The sequence below is a fragment of the Ranitomeya imitator genome, chromosome 6 (assembly GCF_032444005.1).
Source record: "Ranitomeya imitator isolate aRanImi1 chromosome 6, aRanImi1.pri, whole genome shotgun sequence".
NCBI lineage: Eukaryota > Metazoa > Chordata > Amphibia > Anura > Dendrobatidae > Ranitomeya > Ranitomeya imitator.
The window spans coordinates 513,427,545-513,452,981 of record NC_091287.1 but is presented as its reverse complement, the minus strand read 5'-3'; the positions used below and the strand labels follow the sequence as shown (position 1 = coordinate 513,452,981).

At 42.0% G+C, this 25,437-nt stretch overlaps 1 long non-coding RNA gene across 1 annotated transcript; it reads right to left on the bottom strand.

Annotated features, from left to right (window-relative positions):
- Positions 1-15,225: 15,225 nt before the first annotated feature.
- LOC138641503 (uncharacterized) lies at positions 15,226-16,383 on the bottom strand. The gene is made up of 3 exons (XR_011313884.1): positions 16,117-16,383; positions 15,807-15,926; positions 15,226-15,626 (listed from the first exon to the last, which is right to left on the bottom strand). It is a non-coding gene; the product is annotated as an uncharacterized lncRNA (long non-coding RNA).
- Between the last annotated feature and the right edge of the window lie 9,054 nt (positions 16,384-25,437).

Genomic DNA, 25,437 nt, shown 5'->3' with positions numbered 1-25,437 from the left:
ATCATTGTAAGTTAACAACAGCAGAAAACCTGATAAGCGACGCATTGCTAAATTCAGCTTTTTAACCACTGCCTCATGCTGTCTCAGATTACATAGCAAAAACTTGCTGCTCCTGAGTCACCCACTAAAGCCGTGGGGTACCAGCTACTGGGTCCGGTGTTCACAGGGTGATGTCACGGTGGCGACCCTGTCCGTGGCCCTGGGCGCCCATGTATAAGGGGAAAGTCTTTAAAGGGATTTGGTGAATAGAGTTTATGTTCGTGACGCCACCTGTGTTCGGTCAGTGGGGACAGACGCTGTATTAAGGAGTCCTCTGGGGTGATGTTATGGCAGCTAGATGGTATAACTTCCCGCAGGTGAAGTGTATCCCCAGGGCTCCCGGTGTGTAGATGGAAGATGGTGAATGGACCAGTAAAGAATGAGGACACAGTTTTGCAGTCTCTTTACCTGGTTTACTGAAGACTTTAGGCAGCCACAGTCCAGGGTACCAGATCACAGGGCAGGTAGGGTCCGGCCGGCTTGGAAGCGAATCAAGAGTCCCCTTTTACCAGGTGGAGTTAAAAGCCTTCCTCTAGCGCGGTGGTATTGTAGTCCCTTACTGCCTATGGTTACACATAAGGTCCTCACAGTTCTTCTCTCTGTCCCCCATATAGGATAGGACATAACCCGTATGACTGGTGACTTGAGCCTTTTCACAGGGACTCTTGCATGCCCCGGGCTCTAAAGGTGTTACCGTGCCTGCTGGGTATTAAGGCGGACAGGTAACTTGAAGTGCAGCTGTCCTGCCGGTTTCTGATGTAAGTCGTAGAGTCCTTACACCCTCGGTGGTCCGGCTACCAGTTATCTGCACTTCAGAGGGAGGCAGCCTATTCCTAGCTGATCTCCCCTGATGTTACTCTCCTGTGATTCGCTCTCCTTCACGCTCACTGAACAATGTTTGGTTTTCTGTTTGTCTCTTTCCAGGAGCTGTGGTACTTCAGACCACACGGCCCCTTCAGACCTTCTGACCCTCTATGTCGGTCTGCTCTCCTCTGTCTCTCTGACAATCTGATCTCAACTGAGCTCCCTCTTTCCCTCCAAACCACAATATATATAGGGGAGTCACCTAGTAAACAGGATCAAAAGCTCCCCCTTGTGGCCTGGAGTGTGAACATGTTGTGTGTATGGTGGTTACCTGATAAGAGTTATCCTTCATCGCTTCCAAACGTAACATCACTCTCCCCGTGAGGAAAGCAATGCTACTGTGACGACCAGGACCCTGAGGTGCCACACTCCCACCCATCAGTGACTTGACTGCAGGGCGCCAATGGTTTGTCATGACAGCAGGGAATTGCTGATGACTCCCATGCCTATCATTTAGATCCTCTTGTGAACACGCTTCCCTGGCCGGCATTCATAGGAGAACGAGATTTCTTCTATGCATAGCAGTGACGATGCACTGCTATGTATAGCACAAATAATCGGATGATCGCAGCTTCAAATTTCCTTAGAGGACTATTGAATACTGTAAAAACTGAGAAAATAAAGTTTATAAAAAAAGTTTAATCCTTTAATGACCACTGATACGTCTTTTTACTGACCTGAGGTATAAGAGAATAGCATCTCCATACAGGTGACAATCCATCAGCTATCGGCTGTCCACTATAGCTGACAACTTGCTGCATCAGCCACGATCAGTGTTTGCACTGTGCAAATCTGTTTAACCTCTTAGATGCTGCAGACAATAATGGCTATATCATATAAATGTTTAAAAGAGTGTGGCTCCTCCCTCTTTATCCCCATCGGCACCCTGAGATCATGATGGTGTGGTCCTGATGTTTGCCATGGCAATTCACGAGCAAATAGTGGCCTTAGAGTCTGACGGCTGCACTGACCTGTTAAAAAGTCATCGACATTTAGGTGGTAAAAAATCAACTTTTTCATTCCTATCATGCCACTTTGGATTAATTCCTGAAAAGCACATGAAGAGTTAATGAACTACCTGTCAGCAGTTTTCAGTATGTCAGGGGGTGCTGTTTTTAAAATGGTATCACATATGGGGATTCCCAATATATAGGACCCCTAAAGTCACTTCAAACCTGGATAGGCCCCTAAAAAAATAATTTTGTAAATTTCCTTTAAAAAATGAAAAATTACTGCTACATTTGTAAACCTCCTAAAATGCTAACAGAATAAAATAATATTCTACAAATGGTGCTGATGTAAAGCAGGCATGTGGGAAATGTTATTTATTAATGTTTTGCAGTGGTTTGACTATCTTAATTAAAAGGATAATCTTCAAAGTTTGAAAATTGCTATTTGTTTTACATTTTTGTAAAATTTCTGATATTTTTAATAAATAAACACAAAACATATCAACTTAAATATACCATTACCATAAGCATAATGTGTCACGAAAAAAAAAAAACAATCTTAAAATCACTGCAATTTGTCGAAGTGTTCCAGAGTTTTTACCACATAAAGTGACACTGGTCAGATTTTTTAAATTTGTCTCTGTCATTAAGGCCGGGGACACACACAACGTATAAAAAAACGGTCCGTTTTTGACGGACGAGAATCGCACAAATTTTTACAAAACAGTGATCCGAGTGCAGTGCGAGGATGCGATTTTCTCGCATCAAATGATCCGTTTGATATCCGTGTGACATCCGTATGGCATCCGTATGGCGAGAATTTCTCGCAGGCTTGCAAAATGGACATATAACGGTTTTTCCACCTGAAAAAATTTAAATCATCACCAAGAAGATTATTTAATGGCCCAAAACACAGGTGCCACCCACCAATCTATGCAGTAGAGTCCCTGCTTGTGTTGATGCACTTTGGATTGATGAGCAACATGTCTGATCGACTGACTTTCAACACCACAGAGCGTGTGCTTTTCAACTGGGTACTTTCCCAACGTTTTGGGCAGCCATACCCAGTTATTGTAGATCCGAGGAGGCGGAGACGGATGTGGGTACATCCACTTATCAAACAACGTATCAATAAAGGCCATTTCAGCCGTCTGTATGCTGCTCTGAGGACTAATCCGGACAAGTTCTTCAACTATTGTCGGATGAGGGTTCAAACCTTTGACATTTTGTTGGAGATTTTGCGTCCAGGGATCACGAAGAAGGACACCAGGATGCGCAAATCTATTTCAGCTGAGGAGCGCCTTATCCTTACCTTGCGGTATGCCTTAATACTAATTGACCCAATATGTTACTAATATTTTTGTCGATACCCCTTCTTCAAATTATATACTTAAATGGTTAAGTAACTTCAGCATAATTTTTACTTATTTTCTTAATGTAATTTTTTTAAAAGATCAAAGCCATAGCTTTTTTTTTTTTTAAATTTAAAAAAAGTGTTTGATTGCCCCATATCACCCTGTATTGTGTTAATTTTATCTTTGATAAAAATATTATTTTGTCTTTTAGCTTCCTTGCCACTGGCCTATCATATGCGGCCCTGCATTTAGAGTTTTTATTGGGCAAATCTACAATTTCTGGGATTGTGCGGGATACATGCACGGAAATCTGGAGAAGACTCCATCAAGAGGTGATGCCTGAACCAAAAATTGCAGACTGGTTACGTATTGCTCAAGGATTTCAGGACACATGCCAGTTTCCGCACTGTATTGGGGCTCTTGACGGAAAGCACATCCGTGTGCGTAAGCCGCCAGGTTCAGGGACCCAATTCTATAATTATAAACAGTTTTTCTCTGTAGTGCTGTTGGCCCTAGTCGACAGCAACTACAGGTTTATAATTGTAGATATTGGGGCCTATGGGAGAACTGGAGACTCTAGAGTCTTCAGTTCTTCCATTATGGGTCGGCGGCTGCGCAACAATGAATTGGATCTCCCACCCCCAAGTCACATACCAGGTGCTAATTTGGATGCGGTGCCTTACATGATGGTAGCAGATGAGGCCTTTCAATTATCAAGGAACGTCATGAGACCCTATCCACGGAGAGGCCTAGACTACCGGCGCAGAATCTTTAATTTGCGTCTTTCCCGTGCCCGCCGTCTGGTCGAGTGTTCATTTGGCATTCTCAGTGCAAAATGGCGGGTCCTTCAGTCTGCAATCCAACTGAGTGAAGGCAATGTAAATGGTGTGATAAAAGCATGTGTTGTTCTTCACAACTTTACAAGAGACCATGATTGCCCATCATCTGCTGTAGATGACATTGATTATGCAAATACTGTCTTGACAACTACACGTGTTCGTCCTTCACGTCGTCAGCCCTCTGGCCTAAAAGTTCGTGATGTTTTAACCAATTTTTTTGTGTCACCAGAGGGATCTACGGTTTGGCAAGACAATGCTGTTTTGCCTTAATTTTTGTTTAGATTCTAAGTTAATAAATCACATAATTTCCTTCAGAAATTGGTGTAATATGTATCTGATGATGAAAAGATGTAAGTGTGTAAAGCTGACAAATCATGTATGTAGCTGGACCAAGACATAAGACTCTGTTTTCAGAACAAATTTTTACTGCTCTGCGCATATATATATACATTCCCAAAACATATTTCAATTTTCATATGTAATTTAAACAAAACAAACAACACAGCTTTACATGCCATGGTCACAAAAAACTAAGGCCAACAAAAGGCCAAAATGACAGGCAAAATCTAACATCCAAAACATTACAGGTTATGGTAGGTTGGGGGTGGTGATGGTGATGGCGGGTGTCCAGCATGTGCGGAACTTGGCCTGGGTGGTTGACCAACCACTCTGTCTACCTGTGTTATTGCAGATAGAAATTGCGGGTGTTGCTGCAAGCTGCGATCATGTGTATGACCTAACACTTGATGTGGAGGGTAGAAGGGCATCAAGTCCTGGCTACTGGCTTGACCCATTTGTTCCGAACCCCCAATATGACCATGTCGAGCAGACACATGTTGGGACCAGCCTCCAAACATGTGTCTGTTCAAGTGGTCAGATTGGGGATGTGCTGCAAAATCATAAATACCCCTGTTTTGGCCTTGTTGTGTGGTTTGTGCAGGCTGTTGTTGTGGAGCTATAGGTTGCGGGGGTGGTGCTGACACAGTTTGTGATTGGTCCTGTGGAAGGTCTTGCACCGCCAGAAGGTTGGTAGATGACATTTGCCACCGTTCAAGATAATTAAAGATATTAGTCGGGTTGTTTGGGGGTGTTGCCGCATCTAGCAAAATTTGGATGCAACCTCTGGTCCGCAGCCTGAGCGAGCGGGGAATGGGACGTAAATAGCGGGCAAGACTGCGGAAGTAAGCTTCCTCCCCATCATCATTGGCAGCTCGGGACAAATAGTCCAACACCCCGGTATCAACTTGCTTCCTGGTGCCAATGTTCAAAGCCACCCTTCTGCGACGACCACGGTTTGGTCTGGTAGTAGGCTGTGGTGATGTATCCAGAGCCAATGTTGGACTGCTGCTCTGGCCTCCTTCATCAACCTCAGGATTTGCCTCCTGTGGAGCGGTAGACGCTGCTGCTGGTTGTGGTGGTGGGGGAGGGTGGTTGCTGCCTGTTGCTTGCCCAGATGGTACAGCCAATTCTGCATCTTCAGCAACAGGGTCAATCAGCAACTCAGAGTCAGATCCAGTCTCTCTTTCAGTCAGATTTGACTCTGTTCTGTATTTCACAAAACATTATTTATATTAAAAAATACATACATATTCACATCATAAAATGTGTTAAATATTTGTACACATGCATGCACTTACGGTCGTAGCTCCATCACCGGGGCAAGAAAATTTAGACGGTCATAATAAAGGTGTTTCCTTTTTTGGGGGGCTGCATCACCACTCCGCCCATGAACTTGACGCTCACGCCGGTATTGGTCCCGGCAACTCCGCCAGCGTCTATTTACATCATTGACTGCAAATATACAAAACATTTGAGATAAATATCACACACAAACAGTTACAGGCTTTGCAAAAACACATGGGCTAGGGGGACATAAAATTCCTTTGGCCCTATATTAACGGACTATAGCTAAATTAATTTAAAGCCATATTTGTGTCTCTTGGGAATGTTTTGGCATCTTCAACCAAGAGCATGGATGATTTACTAACATCATAAGCAAAACACATATGATGCTTTCAGGCTTACATGAAAAAAAAAAAAAATTGAAGAATGGTACTTACATATTTCTTGGTGAACCTCTTGAGGTCGCTCATCAAAATCGGGGAACATGTGGCGACATATTGCCCTCCATGCTGCGTCTTTACGTGCACGGTCTGCATAATGTGCGTCGCGTTGGTCCCATAATTCGGGCCTATCATGGAACAGAGCAATGAGCATCTCCACATTAATATGCCTGGCCATGCTGCTACTACAGAACACTCCGTGGAGGCGTGCTTCCTGGTTTGCAATCCAGCGTGGGCCAGAAATTAGCATGCCAAAGCTTCCTGATAATGGATGATTCAATTTCCTGTCACCTGGAGAAGTCTTCCGTATTTCTCGCAATGCACACGCATGGTCCGTATGTAATCCGATGTTTTCTCGCACCCATAGACTTTCATTGGCGAGTCTCGCCCGAGATACGCTGACAATCGCAGCATGCTGCGATTTCACTCGGATCCTGAATACGGCCGAGAAAATATCGGATGATGGGAGCTGCCCCATAGATTAACATTGGGGCGAGTGCTATGCGATTTTTTATCGCATTGCACTCGTCCGTATTACGGTCTAGTGTGACCCCGGCCTAAGGGGTTAAATCACCCCTCATTTTTCCTCATTAAAAATAAAACAAAAAATACACATGTTTGGTATCGCTGCGTTTATAAAAGTCCGATCAACCAAAATAGGAAACAAATTAATCCGATCAGTAAACTGTGTAACGAGAAAAAAAATCAAAACACTGCAAAAATATGCAATAAAAGGCAATCAAAGCATCTACCCCAAAAAGATAGCAATTAAAACATCATCTAAGGGCACAAAAATTATGCGCTCACACAGCCCCATATCCTGGAAAATAAAAACGTTACTGGTCTCGGAAAATGGTGACCTAAGCAAAATATTTTTTTCTTACAAATTTCCCCAATTTTTTTTCACCACCTAAATAAAGAAAAACTATACATGTTTGGTATCTATGTACTCCTACTGCCCTGAATAATCATTTTGCCTGCTCTCTTTTACCATATACTGAAAAATGAAAAATAAAAAACCTAAAAATAAATTTTGGAATTGCACTTTTTTGCAATTTCAATGCACTTGGAATTTTGTTTCTGATTTTTAGTGCATCACAAGATAAAATGAATGGTATCACTCAAAAAATAAACTCGTACAACAAAAAACAAGCCCTCAAATAAAAAAGCTATGGCTCTTAGAAGAAGAGGAGGAAAAGACAAAAGCGCAAAAATGGAAAATCGCAAGGTCATTAAGGGCTTAAAAGACCTGTACATCAGCTCTCCTCACTGGAGTATACAGTCACTGGCTATGGATGTCGGCCACTATAGGTGAAATATGGTGACTATTCAACAGAGCAGCCTTTAAATCACTAGAAACTAGTATAGGACTCTATTCACCTCTGTGTTCATACTGGAAGCTCTTTGCCTGATCCATTATATGACAAATCCAAGGAGTGCATATGTTTGCTTCATTCTAACAGAAAGAATGTGTGCAGCATGATTCACTTTCTAATGGACATTGATGGGTCCTTCGGGTTCTGTTTGTGCCCCACATGTGACCAGTTTGCTGCTTGAGTTTTCTATTTCTGTTTTTATAAAGTAACAGAAAAATATAACTCAGAATGCTACTATGAACCTAGCCTTAAAGGGGTATTTTGGGCTGAGAATAAACATTGTAGGATATGCACATTGTCAATATGTGTATTCCCCATATGAGTGGATGGTCAAGTTTGTATGTATAGTGTGGAGACTTGAGGGTCAGTGGGTGCTCTTCTCCGCTTGCCTGCCTGTCTTTAGAAAGACTGCATGGACCAGTGCTTATCTCACCGAACACTTGTATTCCTTTCCAGTGGGCATAATACTACACAGGGTGACACAGTGTGGCAATACTTTATTGAACCATCAATAGACGATAACATATAGTACAGACGGTGGAAATAACAGAATCTCACCTTTACGCTGGGTTGCCAGTATTAGAGAAGCTACGGTTTTGGGGCTTCCAGGGCCAAATACCCCGATCTTGGCAGAGGAGGTAGCGGCAAGCTTAGGAAGCTGACAGTTCATTTGGATATGTGGCCATCAAATCTCTATTCCTCTGGTTGGAGCCTTGCGGTGGATACCGCGTCTGTCTCCTCCTCTTCAGCTTCCCTCTATCTCCAGGAATTCCTGCTTATCCAACAATTTTGATGCATCATTTCTCTTGCGGGTCTATGCCATATACCCTCTTTTGCTTTTTATAGAGCACACTGATGAAGGTCCTTTGCAGACCGAAACGTTTGTGAAGATAGTGAATACTGTATGTATTGTAATAAATACTCTATTGCATCAGACCCACGAGAGCGTGCCAAGTATCTCTTATATCCTTTTTATACCAACGGCTGTTCTCTAGGCCATTACCCAAAAATCAGGGGAAAGGTGGGTAGTCAACGCTCATTGTTCAAATATTTAATCAATCTGCATAATTTGTCCTTCACTGTTTGCAGGTCAACAAGCTTTCTGGACTCATACAATGGGTCAACATATTAGCAACAATGATTGTTCAATTATCCTGTGTCCCTGTCTTCCAAGGATAGCAGCACAATAAGTTGCAACAAATATCAATTTAAGAGTCAATATTCAGGCTGATATGAATAATGGCCTATGTCTCTTGACCTGTTAAAGAAAAACATGTCTGGCCTAATCAAGAACAAATGTTGTGTCGTCACACACGAGATTTGAATACTTGTGGTCATGTACCTACTACACTCAGCTCTACTTATCAATGTTAAAGCACAGGAGAGACTACTCTTTAGATGACTGAAAATTTGCAAATCACATACATGTGTATATATAACTGCCAAATTACATATGAAATATAGGATGTAGATCAGCAGGATGTACGGTTTTGAGAGGCAGATATGTGTCACTGAGGTGGTTGACTTCAATAATGTAAAGTCTGTACCAGTAACAATAGGATACTAAGAGAATTTTAATGAGACTGGATTTTGGGATCATGATTTAGGAGCAACCAAAATTGTCTGGGTGGAAAAGGTCTTTCCTGAATCCAGCATGAGCCTTGCAGATCTTTTAACAGCAGGTAGGTTAGCTCAGGAGAGGGGAGATGTGCTGGAGCTGAATTGAGGTGTTTGGTGAATACGTTTAATACAACTTGGGCTAATTTTTTCTGGAATAGCGAGATTGTTGAGGCCGCTACATTTACTTTGTTCACTGAATAAATACCTATTTATGTTATGCATGTGTGCTGAAAGAAGTTTGTTTTCATTTTAGAGCTATAAAGTTTATTATTGACAATGAACCTTACCCTGTTTTCATATGAAAACCCTGTGCTAGCATGTATACATGTGACTGCCAGAAAGCTGAAAGGGGAAATGTGACAGCATTTCACACTGTCACGATTCAGCAATCTTCAGGTGGTATAGGGAGCCTGCAGGCTTTGTTTTTTAATCAGCCAGAGGTGTCCACCCTGAACTACATCTTCAGAGTCTCAATCTGCTAGGCACTAAAGGTACCGTCACACTAGACGATATCGCTAGCGATCCGTGACGTTGCAGCGTCCTCGCTAGCGATATCGTCCAGTGTGACAGGCAGCAGCGATCAGGCCCCTGCTGTGCTGTCGCTGGTCGGGGAAGAAAGTCCAGAACTTTGTTTCGTCGCTGGACTCCCCGCAGACATCGCTGAATCGGCGTGTGTGACACCGATTCAGCGATGTCTTCGCTGGTAACCAGGGTAAACATCGGGTAACTAAGCGCAGGGCCGCGCTTAGTAACCTGATGTTTACCCTGGTTACCATCCTAAAAGTAAAAAAACAAAAGCTACATACTTACCTACCGCTGTCTGTCCTCGGCGCTCTGCTTCTCTGCTCTGGCTGTGAGCACAGCGGCCGGAAAGCACAGCGGTGACGTCACCGCTCTGCTTTCCGGCTGCCCGGCGCTCACAGCCAGACCAGAGAAGCAGAGCGCCGAGGGCAGACAGCGGTAGGTAAGTATGTAGCGTTTGTTTTTTTACTTTTAGGATGGTAACAAGGGTAAACATCGGGTTACTAAGCGCGGCCCTGCGCTTAGTTACCCGATGTTTACCCTGGTTACCGGGGACCTCGGGATCGTTGGTCGCTGGAGAGCTGTCTGTGTGACAGCTCTCCAGCGACCAAACAGTGACGCTGCAGCGATCCGGATCATTGTCGGTATCGCTGCAGCGTCGCTAAGTGTGACGGTACCTTAAGACAAAGGTGTAAAGTCTTTGTGATTTACTGGTATTCATCTTTTACATAGGTATGATAGTAGGAGTAAACTCTGAATAGCAACATTAGAGCAGGGCTAATTAACAAGTAGTCAACAGTTAAGTGAAGCACCAAAAGAATGCCAGTTCCAGAGCCAGCCAAAGTCAAAACCAGAAAAAAAAAATCAGCAAGGGCAGCATGCTAGGGATATATTAAACAGGTACTCATACTGGTTACTTTTACCATGTGTTTACTTAATGAAGCACTTCAAATATATTTTGTTTCTCTAAATCTGTGTAAATGTATATGTAGTGTGGTGTAAGTGCAGTAATATACTTTTTGATCAACATCTTTTCCATTTTCCAGCACTGCTACTGTCCTTTTCTCATTCACATGATTGCTATTCCAACGTGCCAGATCACACAGAACTTAATGTGTGAGATGTCAGAAATCACTCTTACTGTGTAGAGTTATGGAGTGTCAGAACGAGAAGGAATAGACTTACATTGTAAAAAAGACTTATGGCCCACAAATTGACCCCAGTGTGTCAAGACAGAATAGAAGTTACGTAACTGAGTCGACTGGATCAGCACTGGAAATTGGGAAGACGGCGATGGATGAGCGTCGAGGATATACAGCTGGTGGGGTAACGCAGATGCCACCATTGTAGCCACTCTGTCACAAATGACAGCGTAGAGATCACACAGGTCCCACCACTACCACTAATAATGTCAGGAAAATGCAGCGCTACTGACTCCAATTGAAAGGAAAATTACACAATTGACTCACAAGTGAAGGACGAGGTCATTTCTGTTTCCACTACTAGGTCGATTAATGGGGAAATCTGTTGGGAATTCCGTTCTTGGGCTCCCTCCGGTGGTTGTAAATGGCACTTTTGTGAATTCTGCCCTTGGGCTCCCTCTGGTGGTTTTGAGTGGAACTGCCGCTCCTTGGGTTTAGCTTTAGCAGCTGCTTTCACTAATCGTCTCTCCTGGCTCTGCTATTTAACCTGGCTCTAGTCTTCAGCCTATGCCACTTGTCAATGTTTTCTGGCTGGATTCACATCTCTGCTTGGATTCTCCTTTGCCTAAGTTGCCTTCCTCCTCAGATCTGGTTCCATTGTTTTTTCAGCATGTGGTTCGTTTGCATGGCATTCCGGAGAATATTGTGTCTGACAGAGGTTCTCAGTTTGTCTCTAGATTTTGGCGGGCCTTTTGTGCTAGGATGGGCATTGATTTGTCTTTTTCTTCGGCGTTTCATCCTCAGTAGTGTATAATTCATATGATTCGTCAAACTCAATCTGACAGGTGCCCCGCCCCTATCAAAGTGTATCAAAGTGTGTAACCCCTCCCCTCCCCTTGTCTGACGGCTGGTAGCCAGCTGTCCCTCCTTGTTTGATTTCCCCCTTTTGATATCGTTTAATATACTTTAATTTGTTGCATTTTGATATTATTCCCGTATTTTTGTGGAATAACACATGTTTATAATTATATCCTAGTCGTGTATTTATTTTACACGTGGTTTATAACACCTTTCTCATTTGTTTTATATTAGATTTTATACGTAGCCCCGAGTTTGATTCTGTAAGCTGTGTTTTATTCACAGTGTATTCATATAGTGGAGAACTTAAAACACACCAAGCTGTTTCTTTGCAGCCCTACTGAACATTAACTAAATGGTAGGGTTATCTGCGGGTCAGGGGTTTATAACACCTAGGTCAATTGCTGGTGTATTCGCTTTACCAATAAATGTTCATTTACACAAACAGAAAAGTTATTGTTTCCTGTAGCTGCCTATTTGTTTTTGTATTCGCTTCCTTAGAAAACTTATTTGTAATTCTACTGAACATTAACAGTAAATTGTAAGCTGTGTTTATTCACAGTGTAGCAGATTATCTCCTTGTGGCGGCCTTATATACACAAACAGAAAAGTTACTGGACAACTTATTTTATATATATATATAATATGCACCAATGTTACAACACAAGCAAGAAAGAAGCAGTGTGTTTTATACGAATATAAATTTTATTTCTCACAATAAAACAGCATCTCAAATTTTAAGTTAGCTAACAGCATGATGCAGACAAATGCATCTTTGCAGTATCTGATAACGACACGATGAACATTAATTCTGCATTATTTTATCACATGATGAAAATAGCCATTTTATATTGAATTACTGCAGATCGCCGGCATGACTGAGTGTAATATTGCACTCAATACTGTGCAAAGGGTCTGAATACTTATGTCCGTGTGATATTTCAGTTTTTCTTTTTAATAAATTCGCAAAAAAATCTACATTTCTGTTTTGTTCAGGCATGATGGCGTGCAGAGTGTACATTAATATATATATCTCACAATGCAACTGAATAGTAATGCTAATTAGTCCATATAAATAGAAAATTATGTAGAAACCCAAAGTTTTGATAAGTGTATGAAAATACACCAATATTAACTATTTTCGCCCGCATTTTATATAAAATCTGCATAAAAAAATCTTCTTGGCTGCACCAAAACACGTAAGAAACAAATGTACAACTTTTAGCGCGGCCGCATCCGCAGATATTATTCCAGCGTTCTTTAATTCTACATTATTTTATCACACATTAATTTCACAACTTTTATATGATATTTATAACACATTCTCATTTATAAGGGATTTATAACACAATATTGTAAAATCATTTATTGGTTCGCGGCCTTACTAATATCCTTTGAAAATAAATTCAGCATTATTATTCCATGCTGTGACATTTTTATTCTGCAGCAACCTGTTTAGTAAAAATTCAGCATTCTTTTTATATCTTTGGTTTATATTATATTAGCTTTTTGTCATAGGTCAGGGATTTTTTGCACTTTATTAATATGCGGTTATTAGTCATTTAGGACTTATGTTATTATGTTTTTGCACTTTATTAATATGCTGACCACATAGGTCAGGGATTTTTGCACTTTATTAATATGCGGGCCACATAGGTCAGTGATTTTTGCACTTTATTAATATGCTGTACACATATAGTATTTTTGATATCTCAAAAGGGTGTGACACATTCACATATATTATTCCAGCTTTCTTTAATTCTACATTATTTTAGCACATATTAATTTTACAGGGGCCTGTGCTGTCTATAATTTGACTCCTTTTTATTCAAAGACATCTAACATATACAGACTTTTAATGTTTTTGTGTAAAATCGCGGGCAGACAGGCACGAACACACACACACACACACACACACAACACAGAACCCACACACAACAAACACACAGAACCCACACACACAACACATACAACACACACAAGAAATAGACATTTAGGACTTATTTATGATTAATATGCGATTATTAGTCATTTAGGACTTATGTTATCATGTTTTTGCACTTTATTAATATGCTGACCACATAGGTCAGGCACGAACACACACACACAACACAGAACTCACACACAACAAACACACATAACATACAAAACACACACAACACATACAACACACACGACAAACATACACACACAACATACAGAACACATACAACACATGCGACACACACACACAAACAACACACACACAACAAATACACATGATTTTTTGCACTTTATTAATATGCGGGCCACATAGGTCAGTGATTTTTGCACTTCATAGGTCAGGGATTTTTTTGCACTTTATTAATATGCGGTTATTAGTCATTTAGGACTTATGTTATCATGTTTTTGCACTTTATTAATATGCTGACCACATAGGTCAGGGATTTTTGCACTTTATTAATATGCGGTTATTAGTCATTTAGGACTTATGTTATCATGTTTTTGCACTTTATTAATATGCTGACCACATAGGTCAGGGATTTTTGCACTTTATTAATATGCGGTCCACATAGGTCAGTGATTTTTCCACTTTATTAATATGCTGTACACATATAGTATTTTTGATATCTCAAAAGGGTGTGACACATTCCCATATATTATTCCAGCTTTCTTTAATTCTACATTATTTTAGCACATATTAATTTTACAGGGGCCGGTGCTGTCTATAATTTGACTCCTTTTTATTCAAAGACATCTAACATATACAGACTTTTAATGTTTTTGTGTAAAATCGTGGGCAGACAGGCACGAACACACACACACACACGCACACACACAACACAGAACCCACACACACAACACATACAACACACACAAGAAATAGACATTTAGGACTTATTTATGATTAATATGCGATTATTAGTCATTTAGGACTTATGTTATCATGTTTTTGCACTTTATTAATATGCGGTTATTAGTCATTTAGGACTTATGTTATCATGTTTTTGCACTTCATTAATATGCTGACCACATAGGTCAGGGATTTTTTGTACTTTATTAATATGCGGGCCACAAACACTTCTGCACCCACGGGCGCTTTTCAGACAACCATGCATCCGGTACTCATCAGGCACTGTGAAATAATGCAAAAATACATCTGTGTGCGGCTGTCGGCATCAACATTTTGCTATTATAAGTTTATGGTTCTGTAAAGAACACGCAACACATACAGAACTCACACACACATACACAAATACACACAACACACAACACGCACATATTATGAAAAATGACAATCATTGTATGTGATTTAAAAGACTTTAGTTAGATTTATCAGGGGTGATTTAGTTTGAAAGCACGCAGCTCCTCGGTAATGTCTGGTGTTGGACATGCATTTAACAGTCTTTCATATGTATCGCAGAAAGATTTTAGTTCCATCTGTGCGAGTTTGCTTTGAGCGTACTGCGCAGACATGTCAGTAAACATTTTGACATGGTCAGCATCCCACGAAGGACGACCTGTGTAAGGTGTATGTACAGCAACTTTTTGCTTTCTACCTACACGGCGCCGGGATACGGCGTGTTTCTTTAGAGGTAATACAGGGGTAAAAACGCTAGAAGAGCCTGCAAGAGCAGTATCTGCAGATTGCACAGTCTGGCACACAGGTATATTGAGGGGCTCTATGGGTGACCACATACCCTCGGAGAGCTGTTCAATTTCTCTGTTTTCAGGAGTAACTTGTGGTATGGCGTCTGTGCTATTGGCGGGCCGAGTTATGCGGGGCCTAGCGTTCTGCGCTGCACGTTTCTCTCTTGAAACGTTCGTATATTTCTGATGTGAAATCTTGGGGCTTGGATTCCCGGGTTGTTTTGGTGCCGCGTAGCATTCATCACGATCCACAACACAGATGGGCGAAAGAGATATTGTTCGCACCGCCGTATTAGCTCTTTGTGGTTGATTCTCTTCAGCGCCGTAATTACGCCGGTGCAAAACTCGTTGCTGAAGAGGCGACGTATCTAAAAGAAAAGATACAAGTGGCGGTTAGCCGCGAAACGGCGCAAAATTGGAAAAGCTAAACGCGACGCATAGCTATGATCATGCGTAATATTTGAAAAGTTAATGGGGACAGGTACCCATGAAATCATTGTAACAATATTTATATAAACCTGTATAGAGCAGTCCAGATATATACTTACAAGTATGAAGCGGGAATTGTCCCACAACAGCTCCTGGTTTAACGGGCGGCGCGATGCTCAAACTCGCAGAGGCGGGAATATTCTCTTTTTCAAGCTGTATTTTCCGGGCAACTAGATTAGCTGGTGTAAGTAAAAATATAACGATTAGCGAACACAGAATTGATTTTCTACACAAAACTGCAGCGTTGAGACGGATATATATATATATATATATTCAAAAATAAATTTTCTGACAGTTAGCTAGCAGCTGTAAGTAAATATGAGTATTACACAAGAGTGAGAATCGACTGTATTTCAAGTGAACAGATACCTTTTCTATTCTTGAAACACCGGCGTAACGAGCTGCCGCGTCTTTTAGGCGCATCGGGTTTCGCTGAAGTTGCAGGGTTCTTGACATCTATGATCTCCACGTCTGAACCCAGCGTATCGCGTGGTTCGGGAACACACCAGTTTTCAGGCATATCGTCAGATGTCTCCGTGTCAGTATCTGTATGAGAAATTGCGCGTAGTTCGTGTTTACATACAAAGGATTAAAGCAACTGATATAGTATAATATAGTTTTACGGTATAAACATATTTGCGGTGTAAATTAATATAGCAAGACTTATGCCGCTATATATTAACCCCTTCATGACCCAGCCTATTTTGACCTTAAAGACCTTGCCGTTTTTTGCAATTCTGACCAGTGTCCCTTCATGAGGTAATAACTCAGAAACGCTTCAATGGATCCTAGCGGTTCTGAGATTGTTTTTTCGTGACATATTGGGCTTCATGTTAGTGGTAAATTTAGGTCAATAAATTCTGTGTTTATTTGTGATAAAAATGGAAATTTGGCGAAAATGTTGAAAATTTCGCAATTTTCACATTTTGAATTTTTATTCTGTTAAACCAGAGAGTTATGTGACACAAAATAGTTAATAAATAACATTTCCCACACGTCTACTTTACATCAGCACAATTTTGGAAACAAAATTTTTTTTTGCTACGAAGTTATAAGGGTTAAAATTTGACCAGCGATTTCTCATTTTTACAACGAAATTTACAAAACCATTTTTTTTAGGGACCACCTTATATTTGAAGTCAGTTTGAGGGGTCTATATGGCTGAAAATACCCAAAAGTGACAACATTCTAAAAACTGCACCCCTCAAGGTGCACAAAACCACATTTAAGAAGTTTATTAACCCTTCAGGTGCTTCACAGCAGCAGAAGCAACATGGAAGGAAAAAATGAACATTTAACTTTTTAGTCACAAAAATGATTTTTCAGCAACAATTTTTTTATTTTCCCAATGGTAAAAGGAGAAACTGAACCATGTAAGTTGTTGTCCAATTTGTCCTGAGTACGCAGATACCTCATATGTGGGGGTAAACCACTGTTTGGGCGCACGGCAGGGCTTGGAAGGGAAGGAGCGCCATTTGACTTTTTGAATGAAAAATTGGCTGCACTCTTTAGCGGACACCATGTCACATTTGGAGAGCCCCCGTGTGCCTAAAAATTGGAGCTCCCCCACAAGTGACCCCATTTTGGAAACTAGACGCCCCAAGGAACTTATCTAGATGCATAGTGAGCCCTTTAAACCCCCAGGTGCTTCACAAATTGATCCATAAAAATGAAAAAGTACTTTTTTTTCACAAAAAAATTCTTTTAGCCTCAATTTTTTCACTTTCACATGGACAACAGGATAAAATGGATCCTAAAATTTGTTTGGCAATCTCTCCTGAGTACACCGATACTTCACATGTGGGGGTAAACCACTGTTTGGGCACATGGTAAGGCTCGGAAGGGAAGGAGCGCCATTTGACTTTTTGAATGAAAAATTATCTCCATCGTTAGCGGACACCATGTCGCGTTTGGAGAGACCCTGTGTGCTTAAACATTGGAGCTCCCCCACAAGTGACCCCATTTTGGAAACTGGACCCCCAAGGAACTTATCTAGATGCCTAGTGAGCACTTTAAACCCTCAGGTGCTTCACAAGTTGATCCGTAAAAATGAAAAAGTACTTTTTTTTCACAAAAAATTTATTTTCGCCTCAATTTTTTCATTTTCACATGGGCAATAGGATAAAATGGATCCTAAAATTTGTTGAGCAATTTCTCCCGAGTACGCCGATACCTCATATGTGTGGGTAAACCACTGTTTGGGCACACGGCAGGGCTCGGAAGGGAAGGCGCGCCTTTTAACTTTTTGAATGGAAAATTAGCTCCAATTGTTAGCGGACACCATGTCGCATTTGGAGAGCCCCTGTGTGCCTATGCAATGGAGCTCCCCCACAAGTGACCCCATTTTGGAAACTAGACCCCCCAAGGAACTTATCTAGATGCATACTGAGCACTTTAAACCCCCAGGTGCTTCACAGAAGTTTATAATGCAGAGCCATGAAAATAAAAAATAATTTTTCTTTTCTCAAAAATGATTTTTTAGCCTGGAATTTCCTATTTTGCCAATGGTAATAGGAGAAATTGGACCACAAATGTTGTTGTCCAGTTTGTCCTGAGTATGCAGATACCCCATAAGTTGGGGTAAACCACTGTTTGGGCGCACGGCAGGGCTCAGAAGGGAAGGCACGCCATTTGGCTTTTTAAATGGAAAATTATCTCCAATCATTAGCGGACACCATGTCGCGTTTGGAGAACCCCTGTGTGCCTAAACATTGGAGATCCCCCACAAATTACCCCATTTTGGAAACTAGACCCCCAAAGGAACTAATCTAGATGTGTAGTGAGCACTTTGAACCCTCAAGTGCTTCACAGAAGTTTATAACGCAGAGCCATGAAAATAAAAAAAAAAAATTATTTTCTCAAAAATGAATTTTAGCCCGCAATTTTTTATTTTCCCAAGGGTAACAGGAGAAATTGGACCACAAAAGTTGTTGTCCAGTTTCTCCTGAGTACGCTGATGCCCCATGTGTGGGGGTAAACCACTGTTTGGGCACACGTGGGGGCTCAGAAGGGAAGTAGTGACTTTTGAAATGCAGACTTTGATGGAATGGTCTGCGGGCGTCACGTTGCGTTTGCAGAGCCCCTGGTGTGCCTAAACAGTAGAAACCCCCCACAAGTGACCCCATTTTGGAAACTAGACCCCCCAAGGAACTTATCTATGTATGTGGTGAGCACTTTGAACCTCCAAGTGCTTCACAGACGTTTACAACGCAGAGCCGTGAAAATAAAAAATCATTTTTCTTTCCTCAAAAATGATGTTTTAGCAAGCAATTTTTTATTTTCTCAAGGGTAACAGGAGAAATTGGACCCCAGTAATTGTTGCGCAGTTTGTCCTGAGTATGCTGGTACCCCATATGTGGGGGTAAACCACTGTTTGGGCACACGTCGGGGTTCGGAAGTGAGGGAGCACCATTTGAATTTTTGAATACAAGATTGGCTGGAATCAATGGTGGCGCCATGTTGCGTTTGGAGACCCCCTGATGTGCCTAAACAGTGGAAACCCCTCAATTCTACCTCCAACACACCCCTAACCCTTATCCCAACTGTAGCCGTAACCCTAATCACAACCCTAACCCCAACACACCCCTAACCACAACCCTAACCCCAACACACCCCTAACCCTAACCACAACCCTAATTCCAACCCAACCATAAGGCTATGTGCCAACGTTGCGGATTCGTATGAGATTTTTCAGCACCATTTTTGAAAAATCCGCGGGTAAAAGGCACTGCGTTTTACCTGTGGATTTACCGTGGATTTCCAGTGTTTTTTGTGCGGATTTCACCTGTGGATTACTATTGAGGAACAGGTGTAAAACGCTGCGGAATCCGCAAAAAGAATTGGCATGCTGCGGAAAATACAACGCAGCGTTCCCGCGCGGTATTTTCTGCACCATGGGCACAGCGGATTTGGTTTTCCATATGTTTACATGGTACTGTAAACCTGATGGAACAATGCTGCGGATCCTCAGCCAAATCCGCACCGTGTGCACATAGCCTAATTCTAAAGGTATGTGCACACGCTGCAGAAAATGCTGCGGATCCGCAGCAGTTTCCCATGAGTTTACAGTTCAATGTGAACCTATGGGAACCAAAAATCGCTGTACACATGCTGCGGAAAAACTGCACGGAAACGCAGCGGTTTACATTCCGCAGCATGTCACTTCTTTCTGCGGATTCCGCAGCGGTTTTACAACTGCTCCAATAGAAAATCGCAGTTGTAAAACCGCAGTGAAATGCCCAGAAAAACCGCGGTAAATCCACGATAAATCGGCAGCGGTTTAGCACTTTGGATTTTTCAAATCCGCTGCGGAAAAATCTGCATAGGACCAGAATACGTGTGCACATACCGAAACCCTAACCCTAACCCTAACCCTACCCCTAACCCTACCCCTGACCCTAGCCCTAACCCTACCCCTAACCCTACCCCTAACCCTACCCCTAACTCTAACCCTACCCCTAACCCTAACCCTAACCCTAGCCCTAACCCTACCCCTACCCCTAACCCTACCCCTAACCCTACCCCTAGTTCTTACCCCAACCTTAGTGAAAAAAAAAAAATTCTTTATTTTTTTTATTGTCCCTATCTATGGGTGTGACAAAGGGGGGGGTCATTTACTATTTTTTTTATTTTGATCACTGAGATAGGTTATATCTCAGTGATCAAAATTCACTCTGGAACGAATCTGCCGGCCGGCAGATTCGGCGGGCGCACTGCACATGCGCCCGCCATTTTGGAAGATGGCGGCGCCCAGGAAAGAAGACGGACGGACCTCGGGCGGCTAGGTAAGTATAAGGGGGGGAGATCAGGGCACGGGGGGGGCGTCGGAGCACGGGGGGTGGATCGGAGCATGGGGGGGTGGATCGGAACACGGGAGGGAGGATTGGAGCACGGGGCAGGATTGAAGCACGGGGTGAGGGATCGCTGTGCGGGGGGGTGGATCGGAGCACGGGGGGGTCGCTGTGTGCGGGGGGGGATCGGAGTGCGGGGGGGTTTGATTGGAGCGCGGGGGGTGTGATTGGTGCACGGGGGAAGCGGACAGGAGGACGGGGGAGCGGAGCACAGGACGGAGGGGAGCGGACCACAGATCTGGGGGCTTGGGGGGCGATCGGAGGGGTGGGGTGGGTGCACATAAGTGTTTCCAGCCATGGCCGATGATATTGCAGCATCGGCCATGGCTGGATTGTAATATTTCACCAGTTTTTTAGGTGAAATATTACAAATCGCTCTGATTGGCAGTTTCACTTTCAACAGCCAATCAGAGCGATCGTAGCCACGAGGGGGTGAAGCCACCCCCCCTGGGCTAAACTACCACTCCCCCTGTCCCTGCAGATCGGGTGAAATGGGAGTTAACCCTTTCACCCGGCCTGCAGGGACGCGATCTTTCCATGACGCATATGCTGCGTCATGGGTCGGAATGGCACCGACTTTCATGACGCAGCGTATGCGTCAAAGGTCGGGAAGGGGTTAATAATTCAGTATTAGATTGGTGGCTACCGCTATTATTTGTTTTATTAATTTAATCATATATTTATTATGACATAATTTGTGTAATACAATAGTTAATAGATGCTATAGTTTTATGCCATAAACAGTATATATTAACATAGATAATATATATATATACAGTGGGGCAAAAAAGTATTTAGTCAGTCAGCAATAGTGCAAGTTCCACCACTTAAAAAGATGAGAGGCGTCTGTAATTTACATCATAGGTAGACCTCAACTATGGGAGACAAACTGAGAAAAAAAAATCCAGAAAATCACATTGTCTGTTTTTTAACATTTTATTTGCATATTATGGTGGAAAATAAGTATTTGGTCAGAAACAAAATTTCATCTCAATACTTTGTAATATATCCTTTGTTGGCAATGACAGAGGTCAAACGTTTTCTGTAAGTCTTCACAAGGTTGCCACACACTGTTGTTGGTATGTTGGCCCATTCCTCCATGCAGATCTCCTCTAGAGCAGTGATGTTTTTGGCTTTTCGCTTGGCAACACGGACTTTCAACTCCCTCCAAAGGTTTTCTATAGGGTTGAGATCTGGAGACTGGCTAGGCCACTCCAGGACCTTGAAATGCTTCTTACGAAGCCACTCCTTCGTTGCCCTGGTGGTGTGCTTTGGATCATTGTCATGTTGAAAGACTCAGCCACGTTTCATCTTCAATGCCCTTGCTGATGGAAGGAGGTTTGCACTCAAAATCTCACGATACATGGCCCCATTCATTCTTTCATGTACCCAGATCAGTCGTCCTGGTCCCTTTGCAGAGAAACAGCCCCAAAGCATGATGTTTCCACCACCATGCTTTACAGTAGGTATGGTGTTTGATGGATGAAACTCAGTATTCTTTTTTCTCCAAACACGACAAGTTGTGTTTCTACCAAACAGTTCCAGTTTGGTTTCATCAGACCATAGGACATTCTCCCAAAACTCCTCTGGATCATCCAAATGCTCTCTAGCAAACTTCAGACGGGCCCGGACATGTACTGGCTTAAGTAGTGGGACACGTCTGGCACTGCAGGATCTGAGTCCATGGTGGCATAGTGTGTTACTTATGGTAGGCCTTGTTACATTGGTCCCAGCTCTCTGCAGTTCATTCACTAGGTCCCCACACGTGGTTCTGGGATTTTTGCTCACCGTTCTTGTTATCATTCTGACCCCACGGGGTGAGATTTTGCGTGGAGCCCCAGATCGAGTGAGATTATCAGTGGTCTTGTATGTCTTCCATTTTCTAATTATTGCTCCCACTGTTGATTTCTTCACTCCAAGCTGGTTGGCTATTGCAGATTCAGTCTTCCAAGCCTGGTGCGGGGCTACAATTTTGTTTCTGGTGTCCTTTGACAGCTCTTTGGTCTTCACCATAGTGGAGTTTGGAGTCAGACTGTTTGAGGGTGTGCACAGGTGTCTTTTTATACTGATAACAAGTTTAAACAGGTGCCATTACTACAGGTAATGAGTGGAGGAAAGAGGAGACTCTTAAAGAAGAAGTTACAGGTCTGTGAGAGCCAGACATCTTGATTGTTTGTTTCTGACCAAATACTTATTTTCCACCATAAAATGCAAAAAAATGATAAAAAAACAGACAATGTGATTTTATGGATTTTTTTTTCTCAGTTTGTCTCCCATAGTTGAGGTCTACCTATGATGTAAATTACAGACGCCTCTAATCTTTTTAAGTGGTGGAACTTGCACTATTGCTGACTGGCTAAATACTTTTTTGCCCCACTGTATATATATATTTAGCTTTCTTACATGTGATACATGAACGATAAATATCTTTGTACCGTGTTACAATGACATTTTTCCCTATCTAAAAGCAAAAAGGTGCTTCTAATTACCCATGATGAGGTGAAGAGCAGGCCCATTATCGGCTAGCGGCTCCACGGCTTCAATGCGCTCATAATTCTGCGTTATGAAATTATTGCGCCAATCGGGCGACATACACGGCTCTTAAATAAGAAAGAATGCATGAATATATAATTAATATAATTTACTTATAATATAATGACACAATCTTAATACATGCATTAATTGCATGTATGACTGTGTTCTGGGTGTTAACAGAAGGCGAGTGATGTGCCGGTGTTTCAAGAATAGAAAAGGTATCTGTTCACTTGAAATACAGTCGATTCTCACTTTTGTGTAATACTCATATTTACTTACAGCTGCTAGCTAACTGTCAGAAAATTCATTTTTGAATATATATATATATATCCGTCTCAACGCTGCAGTTTTGTGTAGAAAATCAATTCTGTGTTCGCTAATCGTTATATTTTTACTTACACCAGCTAATCTAGTTGCCCGGAAAATACAGCTTGAAAAAGAGAATATTCCCGCCTCTGCGAGTTTGAGCATCGCGCCGCCCGTTAAACCAGGAGCTGTTGTGGGACAATTCCTGCTTCATACTTGTAAGTATATATCTGGACTGCTCTATACAGGTTTATGTAAATATTGTTACAATGATTTCATGGGTACCTGTCCCCATTAACTTTTCAAATATTACGCATGATCATAGCTATGCGTCGCGTTTAGCTTTTCCAATTTTGCGCCGTTTCGCGGCTAACCGCCACTTGTATCTTTTCTTTTAGATACGTCGCCTCTTCAGCAACGAGTTTTGCACCGGCGTAATTACGGCGCTGAAGAGAATCAACCACAAAGAGCTAATACGGCGGTGCGAACAATATCTCTTTCGCCCATCTGTGTTGTGGATCGTGATGAATGCTACGCGGCACCAAAACAACCCGGGAATCCAAGCCCCAAGATTTCACATCAGAAATATACGAACGTTTCAAGAGAGAAACGTGCAGAGCAGAATGCTAGGCCCCGCATAACTCGGCCCGCCAATAGCACAGACGCCATACCACAAGTTACTCCTGAAAACAGAGAAATTGAACAGCTCTCCGAGGGTATGTGGTCACCCATAGAGCCCCTCAATATACCTGTGTGCCAGACTGTGCAATCTGCAGATACTGCTCTTGCAGGCTCTTCTAGCGTTTTACCCCTGTATTACCTCTAAAGAAACGCGCCGTATCCCGGCGCCGTGTAGGTAGAAAGCAAAAAGTTGCTGTACATACACCTTACACAGGTCGTCCTTCGTGGGATGCTGACCATGTCAAAATGTTTACTGACATGTCTGCGCAGTACGCTCAAAGCAAACTCGCACAGATGGAACTAAAATCTTTCTGCGATACATATGAAAGACTGTTAAATGCATGTCCAACACCAGACATTACCGAGGAGCTGCGTGCTTTCAAACTAAATCACCCCTGATAAATCTAACTAAAGTCTTTTAAATCACATACAATGATTGTCATTTTTCATAATATGTGCGTGTTGTGTGTTGTGTGTATTTGTGTGTGTGTGTGTGAGTTCTGTATGTGTTGCGTGTTCTTTACAGAACCATAAACTTATAATAGCAAAATGTTGATGCCGACAGCCGCACACAGATGTATTTTTGCATTATTTCACAGTGCCTGATGAGTACCGGATGCATGGTTGTCTGAGAAGCGCCCGTGGGTGCAGAAGTGTTTGGGGCCCGCATATTAATAAAGTACAAAAAATCCCTGACCTATGTGGTCAGCATATTAATAAAGTGCAAAAACATGATAACATAAGTCCTAAATGACTAATAACCGCATATTAATAAAGTGCAAAAACATGATAACATAAGTCCTAAATGACTAATAACCGCATATTAATAAAGTGCAAAAACATGATAACATAAGTCCTAAATGACTAATAATCGCATATTAATCATAAATAAGTCCTAAATGTCTATTTCTTGTGTGTGTTGTATGTGTTGTGTGTGTGGGTTCTGTGTGTTTGTTGTGTGTGGGTTCTGTGTTGTGTGTGTGTGTGTGTGTGTGTGTGTGTTCGTGCCTGTCTGCCCGTGATTTTACACAAAAACATTAAAAGTCTGTATATGTTAGATGTCTTTGAATAAAAAGGAGTCAAATTATAGACAGCACAGGCCCCTGTAAAATTAATATGTGCTAAAATAACGTAGAATTAAAGAAAGCTGGAATAATATATGGGAATGTGTCACACCCTTTTGAGATATCAAAAATACTATATGTGTACAGCATATTAATAAAGTGGAAAAATCACTGACCTATGTGGACCGCATATTAATAAAGTGCAAAAATCCCTGACCTATGTGGTCAGCATATTAATAAAGTGCAAAAACATG